At 40.6% G+C, this 16954-nt stretch overlaps 1 protein-coding gene, 1 long non-coding RNA gene and 1 other non-coding gene across 8 annotated transcripts in view; 1 reads left to right on the top strand and 2 right to left on the bottom strand.

The window, feature by feature from the left end:
- TMEM108 (transmembrane protein 108) overlaps positions 1 to 16954 on the bottom strand; it is a 325910-nt gene that overhangs the window by 121903 nt on the left and 187053 nt on the right. The window lies entirely within an intron of this gene.
- On the bottom strand, positions 11476 to 11551 carry TRNAF-GAA (transfer RNA phenylalanine (anticodon GAA)). The gene has a single exon. It is a non-coding gene; the product is annotated as a tRNA-Phe (tRNA).
- On the top strand, positions 12164 to 15982 carry LOC136382584 (uncharacterized). The gene is made up of 3 exons (XR_010747259.1): positions 12164 to 12261; positions 13045 to 13221; positions 15926 to 15982. It is a non-coding gene; the product is annotated as an uncharacterized lncRNA (long non-coding RNA).

The following is a 16954-nucleotide window of genomic DNA, read 5'->3' as shown; positions in this document are numbered from 1 at the left end:
ATGCCCCCAGCTTCATTCTTTTTCCTTAGGATTGTTTTGGCTATTCGGGGTTTTTTATAGTTCCATATAAATCTGATGATTTTTTGTTCCATTTCTTTAAAAAATCTCATAGGGATTTTGATGGGAATTGCATTAAATTTGTATATTGCTTTGGGTAATATGGCCATTTTGATTATATTTATTCTTCCTATCCAAGAACAAGGAATATTTTTCCATCTCATTGTATCTTTTTCGATTTCCCTTAACAATGCTTTGTAATTTTCATTATATAGGTCCTTTACATTCTTTGTTATGTTTATTCCTAGGTATTTTATTTTTTTTGTTGCAATCGTGAAGGGGATTATTTTTTTGAGTTCGTTTTCTAATATTTCATTGTTGGCATAGAGAAAGGCTATGGACTTCTGTATGTTAATTTTGTATCCTGCGACCTTACTGTATTGGTTTATTGTTTCTAATAATCTTTTTGTGGAGTCCTTCGGGTTTTCGATGTATAGGATCATATCATCAGCAAAAAGTGATACCTTTACTTCTTCTTTTCCAATATGGATGCCTTTTATTTCTTTGTCTTGTCTGATTGCTCTGGCCAGAACTTCTAGCACCACGTTAAATAAGAGTGGAGAGAGTGGACAACCCTGTCTTGTTCCTGATTTAAGGGGGAAAGCCTTCAGTTTAGTGCCATTTAATATGATGTTAGCTGATGGTTTATCATATATGGCCTTTATCATGTTGAGATATTTTCCTTCTATACCCATTTTGTTGAGAGTCTTAAACATAAAATTGTGTTGTATTTTATCAAAAGCCTTTTCTGCATCTATTGATAAGATCATGTGGTTTTTGTTCTTTGTTTTGTTGATATGGTGTATTACGTTAACCGTTTTGCGTATGTTGAACCATCCTTGAGATTCTGGGATGAATCCCACTTGATCATGATGTATTATTTTTTTAATATGTTGTTGTATTCGGTTTGCCAGTATTTTGTTTAGAATTTTAGCATCTGTATTCATTAGAGATATTGGTCTGTAGTTTTCTTTCTTTGTGCCATCCTTGCCAGGTTTTGGTATGAGGGTTATGTTGGCCTCATAAAATGTGTTTGGAAGTATTGCTTCTTCTTCAATTTTTTGGAAGACTTTGAGTAGAATAGGAACCAAGTCTTCTTTGAATGTTTGATAGAATTCACTAGTATAACCGTCTGGGCCTGGACTTTTATTTTTGGGGAGGTTTTTAATAGTTTTTTCTATTTCCTCCCTGCTGATTGGTCTGTTTAGGCTTTCTGCTTCTTCATGACTCAGTCTAGGAAGGTTGTATTGTTCTAGGAATTTATCCATTTCTTCTAGATTGTTGTATTTGGTGGCATATAATTTTTCATAGTATTCTACAATAATTCTTTGTATATCTATGATGTCTGTGGTGATCTCTCCTCTTTCATTTTGGATTTTATTTATTTGAGTCCTGTGCCTTTTTTCCTTGGTGAGTCTTGCCAAGGGTTTGTCAATTTTGTTGACCTTTTCAAAGAACCAGCTCCTTGTTTTATTGATTTTTTCTATAGTTTTTCTGTTCTCTATTTCATTTATTTCTGCTCTGATTTTTATTATCTCCTTTCTTCGGCTGGTTTTGGGTTGTCTTTGTTCTTCTTTTTCTAGTTCCTTAAGGTGTGAAGTTAAGTGGTTTACTTCGGCTCTCTCTTGTTTGTTCATATAGGCCTGAAGTGATATGAACTTTCCTCTTCTTACTGCTTTTGCTGCATCCCAGAGATTCTGATATGTCGTATTTTCATTTTCATTTGTCTGTATGTATCTTTTGATCTCTGCGCTTATTTCTTCTTTGACCCATTCATTTTTTAGAAGTATGTTGTTTAGTTTCCACATTTTTGTGGGTTTTTCCCCCTCTTTTTTGCCGTTGAATTCTAGTTTCAAGGCTTTATGATCAGAAAATATGCTTGGTACAATTTCAATTTTTCTAAATTTGCTGATATTGTCTTTGTGGCCCAACATATGGTCAATTCTTGAGAATGTTCCATGTACACTAGAGAAAAATGTATACTCTGTCGCTTTGGGATGAAGTGTCCTGTAGATGTCTATCATATCCAGGTGTTCTAGTATTTCGTTTAAGGCCACTATATCTTTATTCTCTTTTTGGATGACCGATCTAGAGCCGTCAGCGGTGTATTGAGGTCTCCAAGTATGATTGTATTTTTGTTAGTTTTTGTTTTAAGGTCAATAAGTAGCTGTCTTATATATTTTGGTGCTCCTTGGTTTGGTGCATATATATTAAGGATTGTTATGTCTTCTTGATTCAGTGTCCCCTTAATCATTATGAAGTGACCATTTTTGTCTCTGAGTACTTTTTCTGTCTTGTAGTCAGCATTATCAGATATGAGTATTGCTACACCTGCTTTTTTTTGGGTGTTGTTTGCTTGGAGTATTGTTTTCCAGCCTTTCACTTTGAATTTGTTTTTATCCTTGTTGCTTAGATGTGTTTCTTGTAGGCAGCATATAGTTGGATTTTCTTTTTTAATCCATTCTGCTACTCTGTGTCTTTTTATTGGTAAGTTTAATCCATTTACATTTAGTGTAATTATTGACACTTGTGGGTTCCCTACTGCCATTTTATAAATTGCTTTCTATTAGTTTTGTATCTAGTTTGATTCTTCTCTTTTGTTTTTCTATCATTTGTTTCTGTTTGTTTGTGTTCCATACTTCTTTCCTCTGTTGCTACCTTTTTTAAGTCATGTGTTTTTGTGGTGGTTTTTTCTAGGGTGGTTACCATTAAGTAATGAAAAGGGTACCTACCATATTCATTGTAGTACCCTATCTTATAAGTATTTCTGCACTTCATCGTCCTTTGCTACTGTTAATCTCCATTCTCTCCCCCCTTTTTTTTTTCCTTTGTTGTCACAGTTTAAGTTTGGTTTTATTGTGTTCTTGGTGGAGCTGTTACTTGTGGTGTTGTTTTCTTTTGTTCTTTGAATCTGGTTGGAGAACCCCCTTTAGTATTTCCTGGAGTGGGGGCTTTCTCGTGATAAATTCTCTCATCTTTTCTGTATTTGTGAATGTTTTTATATCTCCTTCATACTTGAAGGATAGCTTTGATGGGTATAGTATTCTTGGCTGAAAGTTCCTCTCTTTCAGGGCTTTAAATATTGGGGTCCACTCTCTTCTAGCTTGTAGAGTTTCTGCTGAGAAATCTGATGATAATCTAATAGGCCTTCCTTTATATGTTGTACTCTTCTTTTCCCTGGCTGCCTTGAGAATTTTTTCTTTGTCATTGGTTTGTGTCATCTTTATTATGATGTGCCTTGGAGTGGGTTTGTTGGGGTTAAGAAAACTCGGTGTTCTGTTTGCTTCTTGAATTTGAGGCTTTAGTTCTTTCCACAGGCTTGGGAAGTTCTCGTCTATTATTTGTTTGAGTATATTCTCCATTCCATTTTCTTTCTCTTCTCCCTCTGATATACCTATTATTCTTATGTTATTCTTTCTGATGGAGTCAGATAATTCCTGTAGGGCTTTCTCGTTTTTTATTATTTTTGAGTCTCTTTCTTCTTCTCTCTGTTGTGCCTCAAGTTGTTTGTCTTCTATTTCACTAATCCTATCTTCAATCTGGGTTGTTCTGCTAGCTAAGCTTGTTACCTCGTTTTTCAGCTCGTGAATTGAGTTTTTCATTTCTGTTTGATTTGTTTTTATAGTTTCAATTTCCTTGGTAATATATTCTTTGTGTTCATTGAGTTGTTTTCTGATCTCCCTATATTGCCTTTCCGTGTTTTCTTGTATATCTCTGAGTATTTTTAAGATTTCTATTTTAAATTCTCTGTCATTTAGCTCCAAGGCTTCCAATATGTTAAGTCTTTTCTCCATAGATTTTTCCACATCTATTTGTGTTACCTCTCTTTCTTTTGTATCCATAATATTCGATTTCCTCTTTCTTATTGACATCTGAGGGTGGTCTTGTTGATAGCACTAATTAGAATTAATAAAGAGTAAAAAGTAAAAAACAAAAAAACAAAAACAAAAAAAAAACCAAAAAAACAAACAAAAAAAAAACAATGGGTAAAACACCCCACAAAAAAAAGCAGTAATAATTTATTATTTCCCCCTTTTTTTTTCTTTGTTCTCCTTCCCTCCTCTCCCCTCCTCAGGGAAATATCGTGCCTATAATGGAGGGCCTGGTTTGCGGTGAAGAGTTCAAGGGGGCAAAAAAAATAAATAAATAAATAAAAATAAAATAAAAAATAAAAAAAATAAAAAAAATAAAAAAAAAAAAAGGAAGAAAATCTTAGACAAGCATAAGTTGATCTGCCTGCGGGTGACGGTCAACCAAGAGATATAATGAGAGGGACAAGAGGGAACCAGAAAAAAGGACAAAAAAAGGAATAATCAAGAAGAAAAAATAAAAATAATAAGTAAAAATACGTTGTATTAAGTGGAGCAAAGACCAAATACAATGGAGACCTTGGGTTGGAAGGACCCAAAATGCCACAAAAACAAACCAACCAGAAAAAAACAAAAACAAAACCGAAAAAGAAAAACAAAGCCAAAAAAAACCTTGAGTCCCAAATTAACTAATTTGTTCGTGATTGAGGATTAAATGGGAGGAAAGTAAAACGAGAAAAGAAAAAACGAATAGAAAGGAAAAAATAAGAAAAAGAGAAAAACGAAGGAAGAAATAAAAAAGGAAGAGAAAAAAACAAAATAAGGCAAAAAAAAACAAAAGAGGAGAGAGTGAGAATTAAGTGTCCTGGAGTATAACCCCAAAGGAGGGTGAGGATGAAGAAGAGAAATAAAATGTAACACTTATGGGTAGTGTAGTTCAAGAAAAGGGAAGCATAAGATGGGCAGAGAATAGAAGGACTGAGGTGGAGGAAATAAAGGCAATAAGATAGAAGGAACAAACAAACAAACAAAAAAAACACAAAAAACAAACAAACAAACAGTGGAACAAGCTGCAAAGTCTGTGGATTTTTCCTGATTTTGAGATGTCAACCTCTTCCTCCTTCTCCTCTCTCCCTCTTCCCGGTCGGCGACTCTGCACCCCAGGCCCTGCCCCTGCGCCACACCCAGGCAGGGACTTGCAGTTGATGGGGTTCTACGGCAATGTCACACAATTGGCTTTAGTCTTGCTGGTAGTCAAGGCCTGCCGGCGTCTGCAGGGTCTAACGACGAGAGAGTTCGCCTTCGTGGATTCTCTCTCCCAGTCCCCCCCTCCCGAACCAGCAGCCTGGCGATCCAGCCACAAGGCTGCCACTGCTTCTGCCTGGGGAGTAAGAGGCTCAAAGAGCTGGGAAATCCCCACTCTATCCCCACTCAGTGCAAGGCTCTGGGAAGGGCTCTGACAGTCAGGGCCTCCAGTGTAATCAGGCGGGGGTGGGAGTCAATTGTTGTCAAGGTGATTGTTCAGCGCCTAGCATTCCGTTGGACCTCTCAACCCAGGCTTTCCACACTTTGTAGCCTGTTTTGGCCGGTAAGAAGAGGCACTAGTCTCTGCTTGCGACTAGTGTGGTATAGATCTTATTATCTGCCAAGTCCTTCTTGTTAGCGTTTATCCCTGAATATGGAGGCTCTATCAATCAGAAGTTGCCCCCGCCCCTTTAGCGAGAGGCACCAAAAAATATCACGCCTCTTGTCTTGGGTCGGTGAACTGAGAGAGATCTTATCAATTAGAACCGAGGGTGCGCAGATTTCACGGGTTAATTTTAGTAATTGGGTCGCAGGTGTGCTCCCGAAGGTATTTCAGGCTGCCTGCGCGCGCCCCTCCCCCAACGCTTGATTGTTAGCTTGAATGGCTGGGTGAGGTGCCCCGCCCGCGGAGAGAATCTCCCAAGTAGGGAATACCGCCCTGGGGCCTCTCCCGCTCCCCGTGCGCGGGCCGCTGGGAACGTTAGCGGTGCTCGGTCTGCAATGCTCGGTCTGCAACCAGACCGGGAGCGCGCCAGCGGCTGCTCGCCACTCACTCTGCAACCGACCCGGGCGCTGCTTGCGGCGGCCGGCGGCGGCGGCGGCAGCGGCGGCGGCGGCGGCCGGCGGCGGCTTCCGAGTGCGGGATGACTTACCACAGGCGCACTTTCTCGCGGCTTGAATGAACGTCCCTGCGGTAGCTTCCTCCACACCCTCGTCTCTCAGATTCGAGTGATAACAGTCCTTTTGCTTTCAGTTTGCTCCGAAGATAAATTTTCCTGTTTCTAGTTGATAAATTTGTTGTGATTTTGGGGACATCTGTCGGACGCGCTGCTCACGGCGCCATTTCCGTGACGTCACCCCAGATGTCTTTCTTGACCACTGAATCTAACTAGCTACCCAGTCACCTGCTATCACAATAACCTTGTTAGACCTCTGCATAGTAGAATTCTCTTTCTATGTTTTTAAACTTCCTATTGTCTGGGTTGCCCAACTAGCCTGCAGGCTCCAGGAATCAGAGATCATATTTATTACATTCATTATTAAGAATAATGCCCAACACAGCCTAGATTCCTAATATTCTTAGTTAAGTAAAAAGCAAGTCTAAAACAGTCACAGGTGAGCAGCTCTGCAGCATGCGGTTTCCTGAACCAATCTAGGTGCTAAGCAAAAGCGCTTAACACCTGGCTTAAGGTACAGGTGTCAAGTGAGCTGGCATATTTACTTCCACATTTGAGGAGAGATTAACCCCTTGTTCCCTCAAAACCAATTCTATTTTTTTCTATTGATTGATTTTTAGAGAGGCAGAGGGAGGAAGAGAGACACAGAGAGAAGCACTCATCTGTTATTCTACTTAGTTGTGTACTTACTGGTCGCTTCCCATATGTGCCCTGACTGGGGATCAAAGCCACAACCTTGGTGTTTGGGGATGATGCTCTAACTGAGTTAACTGGCCAGAGCCCACAAAACCAATTCTTATTCTCCTTGGCACTGGCTCAGTCTCCACAACATATTTATTTATCTGGACCCTAAAGAGTCTGCTATGGGCATCTACCTATTCTGTGCCAGTTTAGGAACTTTCTTGACTGCTTGGGCGATTCAAAGGACTGATCTGCCAGGCCCATTTTTCTAAGGCCTGTCTATTTGTAAAAATCACACCCACTCTATAGGTATTGAAAAACTCTCCTTGCTCCAGGTGCTAAGTTGTCCTCACTAGTGGCCACTTGGTACTATATCAGAACTCAAAGATATTTTTTTATACTCTTGTTGCAAATTTTGTATTTCCTTTTTGGTAACCTATCATTTCCCCAAATTGCTAATGTGGAATAACTAAAGGAACACAGGGCCTGAAGTCAGAATCCAGAGCTTAAAATCCTGATTCTGTTACTTACTTGTAGCCCATTCAACCCTGGCTCTGTGATATAACTTCACCGACCCTCAGTTGTCTCATCTGCATAATGGGGACATTACCGCCTACCTCTTAAATAAGTATGTGAAAGCACGGGGCATGCACTCTGTGGGAATACACATCTGAGCAAGGAGGGTGGCGGGCCCAGAACTCATGAACCTGTCCACTGTCCAGTGGCTTCCTCTGGTAGTTCCTCTAGTATACACACAGGGAAGTGAACGATTCTTCCAGAACTCCATCAGGAGAGTTTCAGAACACCAGAAGCACACTGGTCATCAAAACTCAACTATTAATAGGAAAGGGTGATATCCTACCACAGGCTACAGAAGCATTAGAAGAAAAGGGAACTGATCAGACCAAGTTTATTGAAGTACAAAGTCAGACAGATGATAGCACTGAACTACGTAAGACTCTAAGTACCAGTAACGTGTTAAGAGCAGTGGTGGGACTAAGCTGGTTCGCACCGGTTTGGCGGAACTGATACTTAATTTTTTGTTGAGTTCCGTGAACCAGTTGTTAAAATGACATTTGTAATGAGGATTCTCTCTAAGGTGGGTGCCTGGGCAGCTGCCCAATGTGGAAATCACAAATTTACATTCCTTACTCTTTTTTAATGTTCATCTGCACAACAGCGCATTCTAAGCGCCTGTAGTCATGTTCATTCTGTCCATAGGTGAAAAAAATTGCAAGTGAGGACACCAATCAAGAAGCAATATGGAAATATCTTAAATAACAGTTTTATTGTTTTTTGTCAGGTATTATTTAATATTTTATTAATATTTTAAAACTCTTATAACAATCTTGTTTTGTGTATCTTTTTTTCTTATTTAAGTATTAAATGCATGAAATAATAAACTACCTTTCAGTATATCATTTCTTATACTTAAAATGGTCATTAGGGCAGAGAACCGGTTGTTAAATTATTTGAATCCCACCACTGGTTAAGTGCCAAGGTCTGTTGGTAACTGAGAGGAAAGTTAGTGGACCTATTATTCTCTACGTAAAAGCGACCCATGAGTCCCGCCTGGGCCTGAGGACTAAACCAAAGGACAGTGCACATTGGTCTGTGAAGACTAACATCACAAAGTAATTACCCTCAGAGCATGAGCAAGAGCCTGCTCATTATTATATATATATAAATGTAAGTTTTTATTCTCCCAATGTTACAGTTAATTTTTTCTACATTTTGTCAAGTTTATTGTAAGCCACTTGAGGCAGATCCATCCATCGTTTCCTACTGTTACAACTCTAAGAAGGAATAAACCTTTTCTACTGGAAAACTTCCCTCAGGCTATGACGAGTGTTCCTCTAGTTCTCCAAAATACATGTTTGTGACTGGCAGAACTTTCTGCTCCAGGGCTGCTTAACAAACATGTCCTGACACTACCAGAGCTATTTCAAATTTGTAGCTGGCCTGCTAGAAAGCACCAGACTTTCCAGTGTCAAAGAAAGGCAGGAGAGGGTGTGGAGGTGGGGCAGGAGAACAAGGAACAGACACCAGGCACTGCGTATCCATCGCTGTGCCGTCATTCCCACATGGGCACCTCACCAGACCTCAGAGGAGGAGGCTTACTTTCCCCCATTTAATCTGTGAGGAGGCAAACAAAAGTGCCCCGGCTAATAGACTGCAGAACCAGAATTAGAAAGTTCACGATCATCTTCTATAGCCTATGGCCTCAACTCGTTCAAATTATTGACACTTCCTGCCCAGTTTATTAGAGTTAGGAGTTCTAATACGGAAGGAAAAGGAAAGAGAATGTAATTCTCCGCGAGTGCTCGCTGGCAGCTCCAGACCTTGCAGACGGCTGGCTGGGCATGGGCTTCCCCAGGGCACCACCTGGACTTCCACAGGAGTGAGAGTATGCACTGTGTTTCCTCAAAGCTTCTCATCCGACCCTAAATCACAGTCATCAAGACCAGATCCCCAACTAGAGAGCTACAGGAATAATTTTTTTGTTGTTATTTTTTTTATTTTTATTTTTTTGTATTTTTATTTTTTTTTATTATTTTATTTTATTTTTTTTGTATTTTTCTGAAGCTGGAAACAGGGAGAGACAGTCAGACAGACTCCCACATGCGCCCGACCGGGATCCACCCGGCACGCCCACCAGGGGCAACGCTCTGCCCACCAGGGGGCGATGCTCTGCCCCTCCGGGGCGTCGCTCTGCCGCGACCAGAGCCACTCTAGCACTTGGGGCAGAGGCCAAGGAACCATCCCCAGCGCCCGGGCCATCTTTGCTCCAATGGAGCCTTGGCTGCGGGAGGGGAAGAGAGAGACAGAGAGGAAGGAGGGGGGGTTGGGGGGGTGGAGAAGCAAATGGGCGCTTCTCCTATGTGCCCTGGCCGGGAATTGAACCCGGGTCCCCCGCACGCCAGGCCGACGCTCTACCGCTGAGCCAACCAGCCAGGGCCTGTATTTTTCTGAAGCTGGAAACGGGGAGAGACAGTCAGACAGACTCCCGCATGCGCCCGACCAGGATCCACCTGGCATGCCCACCAGGGGGCGACGCTCTGCCCACCAGGGGGCGATGCTCTGCCCCTCCAGGGCGTCGCTCTGTTGCGATCAGAGCCACTCTAGCGCCTGGGGCAGTGGCCAAGGAGCCATACCCAGCGCCCGGGCCATCTTTGTTCGAATGGAGCCTCGGCTGCGGGAGGGGAAGAGAGAGACAGAGAGGAAGGAGAGGGGGAAGGGTGGAGAAGCAGGGCTTCTCCTGTGTGCCCTGGCCGGGAATCGAACCCGGGACTTCTGCACGCCAGGCCAACACTCTACCACTGAGCCAACTGGCCAGGGCTTACAGGAATAATTAATATCTACAGTTTATTCGACATCTATTGGGTATCAGGTATTGTGCTTGCAACTTGTTATAAGTATTCTCATTTAGTCCTCACAAACCCCTGCATTGTTGGTTATATTATTTCTTCTAGACAGATGAGGAAACTGAGGCAGCTAGTAAATGACAGAACCAAGGTTTGAATCCAAGCTTATCAAAGCTCATGGCAAACTCCTGGTTTTATTTAATACAGCTCACAATCAGCTCATATTAAACCAAAATAAAACAGACATCTTAGATACTTGAAAATAAAGCATAAACAGCAACGTTAAAGTCACAGTGATTTAGCATAGTATTAGAGTTTGGTTTTGTTCATCATCTCCTCTAGTTGTGCTAAACACAGGTAATAGGTAGATGTATAGAATAATAATATTGCTAGAAAAATTTCAACATAATGCCTTTGTAAAATACAATTGCTACTTCTAACCACCAGTATCTGTGGCATTTGTGATCTAAAAAATCAGGCAGAATAATCCTGGAAACATAGAAACTTATAAATTGAGTGTTTCATGTGTACCCATAATCTGAAAGACAACAGGACCGGTAAAACCTCCGACTATTTCCAGGCACGTCTGCCAGTCTGTCGGCATGGAGTCTTGTTAGTGCTTTCTCAGCTGTACTAACAACCAGCTAATCCTGAAACTGCTCTTCACACTCTCTACATTTAGTCCAAGAAGCTTAAATGACCATCTGTTTTTTTAATAGACATGTCACTCAAAGATGTAAAAGAAACCCTACTCCTCCTAAAATATAAAAACAAAGTGTCCCTACATAATACTTCGCCCTTTGTAAACAGCATGAGAAGATGCTTTATGATCCCTTGCTCTCTCCACCCTTTCTCCTTGGCTCCTCCCACTCTGGATGAGGAGTTCGTTTTGCTCATGAGGACGCCACTGGCCACAGGCAGAGGGGACCGGTCTGAAGAGGAGCAGAAGGGCAGCCCTGGCAGTGGCCGTGCTAAGAGTGCTGATGGCAACAGCTGCCTCAGAGATGGGATGTGACACGTGAACACCTGAGGGACTCCTCCAGACTTTACCAATCTGGTTCATCCACTTTTTCTTTTTTAGTATTTTTCTGAAGTTGGAAACGGGGAGGCAGTCAGAGACTCCCGCATGCGCCCAACAGGGATCCACCCAGCATGCCCACCAGGGGACGATGCTCTGCCCATCTGGGGTGTCACTCTGTTGCAACCAGAGCCATTCTAGCGCCTGAGGCAGAGGCCACAGAGCCATCCTCAGCGCCCGGGCAAACTTTGCTCCAATGGAGCCTTGGCTGCAGGAGGGGAAGAGAGAGACAGAGAGGAAGAAGAGGGGGAGGGGTGGAGAGGCAGATGGGCACTTCTCCTGTGTGCCCTGGCCAGGAATCGAACCTGGGACTCCTGCACTTCAGGCCGACGCTCTACCACTGAACCAACCAGCCAGGGCCAAATCTTAGCTTTTTAACTTTAATCTAATTCTCCAACTCAAGCTTTAAGGAATCGCTGAATAGAGGGCAGCTAGAGCTGATGCATTCAAAGAGAATAACAGAATGTTGCTTTAGGTTTTGTTTTGGAGGAAGGGGTCAAATTTTAAGAGGCAGTGATAGTATGAGGGTAGGTTCAACTGTTGCAAATTTCTGGATATGAGCAATGCTTAAAACATGCAAAAATGTATTGATTTTCTAAGGATTATTAATAATACATTTGTAACTACTTCAGACGCTGGTTATAAACTTTCAGAGACAGAATGAGAACGTAATCTGTCCACAGCAACAGAGACGAATCACTTTGATTAATTCTTTATGATGTCACCTCATCTCCTGCAACTCTTGCATTGGTTAAGTCTGTAGTGAATCCTTCAATAACTGCCACAAGCACCTCATTATTCATTAGGCTGTGACATCTTGGGTTGTAAAACAGGTGCTGTTATGTAACTCAGGCATCGCATAGCAGCCTTGGGTCATGAATATTAAACAGAGACAGCCATGAATGAGTTGCTATCTATGAAGACCTCCTGCCAACCTCTCTCCCAGAAATAAACCAGAACGAAGGTCAGTGTGTCCTTGCAGATGTCACAAGCATGGGCACTGTGCCCTCTGGAGCTTTCATGATCACCATCTCTCCCATCAAGCCATGATTTTACAGTTCTGTTTATGGGTAAGATTGACCCGATAATTTTCATTTCTCATATTGTCCTTTTCTGGCTTTGCATTAACTGTATAGTAATCCTTTAAAGTGAGCCGTGAAGCACTTAACTGGTTAGTTTAGTCCATTGAAACTTACTGTGCTTACTGATAGTTGTATTATGTAACGTTTCCTATTTATCCAACTTTCTCCACGCCTGTCTTTTCCTCTTTAGTGCCCTCCTTTGGACTGCTTGTCCTTATTCTAATAGTTTTTGTGCTCTACTTGTTTGAAAGTTATTTCTATTCTTCCTTAAAATTTTGCCATGCCTACTCAACTTGACTGCATTTAAGTTAATTAATATATTTTCTTTCCTCTCACACTATAAGGAATACTTTGATTCTGTTCAACCTCTGCCAACTTAAATGCTATTATTGTTCAGTACATTTATTGTTTTGTTTTTCTTTAACCCTAAAAATTAGACATTATTATATTGTTTAATACAGGAAATTATTTGCCGATTTCTTTGGTGTCTGTTCTTTCTTACATCTACGATCTTCCTTCTGAGAAAAATTTTCTTTTTCCTGAAGCACATCTTATAGAATTTTTGTAAAGTGAGGGTCTACCTGTAAAATGCTCTATTAAAAAAATCTGAAAATGTCTTTATTTCACTCTCAGGCTTTAAAGGTAGTTTCACTGGATCCATAATTCTATGTTTATACTTATCAACTATCGGCATTTTAAAAGTATCATTTCACTGTCTCTGGGAACCTAGGTTAAAAAGGTGATATAGCTTCTACCTGGTTCTCTCTGCAGATGCCCTGGGAACCAGCTACCATGCCGTGAGGAAGCCCAGGTGCCATAGATAAGTCATGTTTGGACATTCTGGCTGATAACTCCAGCTAAGGTCTCGGTCACAGCCAGCAAGAACCACCAGAAATAGGAGCGAACAAGCCTTCGAGTCTTCAGGTATTGCAGCAGCCAGCTGCCGAGGTACTACAGCCTGCCAGCCAATCAGCTGAGGCCCCAGGCAACACGGAGCAGATGCAATCCATCCCTGCCCCCACCTCACTCTCGAGTTCCTGACCCATAGATGCCATAAGCATAACAAATGGTTATTTTATGCCACTAAATTCTGGGGTAATTTATTAAACATCATAGATTACAAGAATGAATACAGTTATTTCATATTCACTATCTGGCAACTCCACTATCTAAATTAAAGTTGTCAGCCTAAATAAACAACTCTCTCTTCCCTCTTCTCTTTCCTTTCTCTCCTCTCTCTTCTGCTAATTCTTGCTATATCAGCTCATTTCCTTATGTACTAACCCAGTGGTTCTCAAAGTGTGTGCCAGGGTGCACTGGTACGCCCTAGATTTCCAAGTGCGCTCTGTGGTATTCCAGAGAAATATGTGCCTGTTCGGGACCAAAAAACCAACATGGTTTTTGAAGTTTAGATTTTGGGGGGACAGAGGTGTAGGGAATTGGCTGTAAGCTGACAGTCTGCCCAACCCCTCACCTCACTTGCCTGATTAGGTTGCAAAAGGCTGTTAAGCTGTGGTGCTGGATTGTTTACACTACCCCCATGTTCCCCAGAAAGACTGGAGGCAAGTTTCTTCTATCCTTTGTTTGGTGTAAAGTTAAGATGATATGTATGGTGGGGGTTTTGGATTGACGATTAAACATAAGGAATTGTCTCTTGAAGCCTTTTGGATTTCTATAAAAGAAGAATATGTGGCAATATCTAAAAAAGCTTTGAACATTTTACTACAATTTTCAACACCCTATTTATGTGAATTAGGATTTTCTACCCTCAACACAATTAAGAGTAAAAAGAGAGGGATTCTTCAATGTATTGACAAGGAAATGAGAGTTTGCCTTTCAAATATATGCTCAAACATTGAAGAAATTGCTAGGACGCATCAGATTCATGTTTCTCATAAACACAAGAATGAAAAAACTTAACACATTTGTGCTGGGACCTGCCGAATTTACTAAATCTTACTAAGAATGTATCTATATATATAAAAAGATAACCCCTTTTTTTTGAGAATTCTAAAAAGCATAACTCAAAAATTGTAACATAAAAATGTTTTTTTAATGTCAGAATAAATTTAATTTTGTCATATTTATTTTGTTTAATTACCATAAAAGCACACTTGGACTTTATATATTTTTTCTTTAATATTTGACTTAATAATTATAACATATTTCTCAGAAATTTGTATATAGTGCACCTACAATTATTTGTAAGATTTTAAATGCTCCCCAACTTCAAAAAGTTTAAGAACCACTGTACTAACCTTTCATTGAGATCTTATATTTGGCTGAAGTTAATCTGTAGGTATCCTGAGGCCTCTTGGTTGAAGGTGTTTTTCTACCAAGAGAATTCCCATTTATTTTGCTGGCCCCCAGAAGGTACTACCCACTGGAATTATTTTTATTTATGTTTCTCTTGGAGTTACCCATACTGCACATGTAATATGGTTTCAAAATCCACACCACACGCAGGTGTATGGTTAGAAATTTTCAAAGGAGGCTACTCCTATTACTATTTTCCTCCACTAACAGCCGTAACAATGACTGATGGGTTTGTTCATTGGCTGCCTTTGTTGCAGGTGGATTTTTCCTAGGCACATTCATTCAATCTACAAATATTTAATAAATGTCTTTTATATTTCCCTTTATAGGAATATGACTTGTGCCCCTTTACATGACATGACAGTGCTACAGCCAGGTATACAATTTAGTTTTATAAATTACCTTTCCAATTACATACTTCCCACACCTACTGGAATTAGCCAGAAGCTCTGTGAGGTCAGGCCCATCAGCTTCATTTTCTTTCATACAGGCATACCTCAGAGATGTTGTGGGTTTGGTTCCAGAACACTATAATAAAGCAACTGTTACAATGAATCAAGTCATCATCTTTTTGTTGATGGAGTGTCATGCCTTTCGTTTGTAAATACCCAAGACCTGCTCAATAAAGCTAAGAGCAATAACACTCATCATCCTAAATGACTACAACAGTCCAATAGGCACAGCAGATGCTCAGAACATGTTTTTTTTGCTTTTTGGTCTTTCTCCCCAGATTTACTCAAGTATAAATGAGAGAATAGCTATCTATATTTAAGGAATATATCATGATATTTTCACATACGTACACATTGTGAAATGATCGCCATAATCAAGCTAATTAATCTATTCATTACCTCACAGTCACCTTTTTCTGCAGTGAGACCACTTAAGATCTATTCTTTTAGTAAATTTCAAGTATAAAAAACACATTTTGCAGATGACTGTCAGCAACCAAAGGAAGCTTGGTAAATAATGAAACCTGGTAAAGCTAAATTAACTCTGGTACTAACAAAAGAAATCCTCCTATGACAGACTTAGAAATCAAAAAGCCTATCAAAAGGGTGGCCCACGGTTCAGTTCTCTGCATAAATCTGATCATACCCAAGGAGTTAATAGGCCGTAACAACTGGGATGGACGTGCTGCCCCTCCTTAGGTCTCCTCTGGAGACCTCCGCCCATGCTACCTGACTCCAGTGTGGAGCTCTGACGACACCAGGGTCTTTTTCTTTGTTTTAGGGCAAAACCATCCATCTATTTTTAAAAGTCTAAAATCACAGGCTATTTACAGTAGGAAAAGCTTTATAAAACACTTGATGTTCTTTTAAAATGTTCTTTACAGGTGGATAAACTGAGGCTCAGAAGGATGAAATAACTGACAGCAAGCGCAGTATGAGAATCCAGCTTTTCTGCCTCTCAAATGTTTCTGACACAAAACGACTTCTGTTGTTTTATATAGTATTTCTTGGGTAAAACAGCAACTTTTGTGATGTAAGCTGCTCTACAGTCTGTGTTTCCTTGAATACTGTGTACAGGAATGGATGTCAGAGACCTCCTGTCTAAACTGCCCGTTTTATAGATAAGTGATCAGAGGTCCAGAGAGATCACCCCATCTACTCATGTAGTTCTCGAAATGCCACAGCCCCTGCCTGGACCCTTTCATCTTTTGTTTTTCTACTTCTCATTATACTCTCAACTCTCTTCCTCTTGATTTTACTCTCCCATTTCTCCATAGAAACATAAAATACCTGCTTAGGAGATACTTCTTTACATACTGTGTAAAGAAAAACCTAATCAGAACTGATATCAAAAAAATCTACAAGTCAAGTCATCTGCTGGGTACCATTGGAAACTTACAGTTTCAGCATCATAAATTGTGCTTAAAACACTACTGTCTTCCTAACCATTTCACTGCTAAAATTTTCATTCAGTACAGAATAGCTACATAATTCAAGGACACCATTAACACAGCTTACAATGTGAATGGTGCCCCTACAGTTGTGTATCTCACTTGAATACACTTAGATGATGGCCCTGTTTTTATTCATCTCACATATCCAGACGTTTTCAGATCTTTTAATACTACCATAGCAGGGAGTCTAAATGAATCATGTTTTACTTTCCTTTCATCTTTCCTGATCTGTGAACAGCAACATTTACTCCACTCCCATGAGTCTTTCAAAACACGAGATTAATGTGGTTCTGGTCACTCACTTATTTCAAGGATACTCACATCAACAGATGTGGTGATGATGGCAGTGACGATAACAGAATGCCATAACAGAAAACTACTGGTGAAAACAATGCTGTAGGAGTCCCATGGCAACAGCAGTTAGAACAAGCTATTTCTAAGAAGCATTCATATTGCCTT

Source organism: Saccopteryx leptura, chromosome 10 (assembly GCF_036850995.1).
Source record: "Saccopteryx leptura isolate mSacLep1 chromosome 10, mSacLep1_pri_phased_curated, whole genome shotgun sequence".
Lineage (NCBI taxonomy): Eukaryota > Metazoa > Chordata > Mammalia > Chiroptera > Emballonuridae > Saccopteryx > Saccopteryx leptura.
The sequence above is the reverse complement of the archived record's forward strand: the minus strand, read 5'-3'. Positions and strand labels throughout refer to the sequence as shown.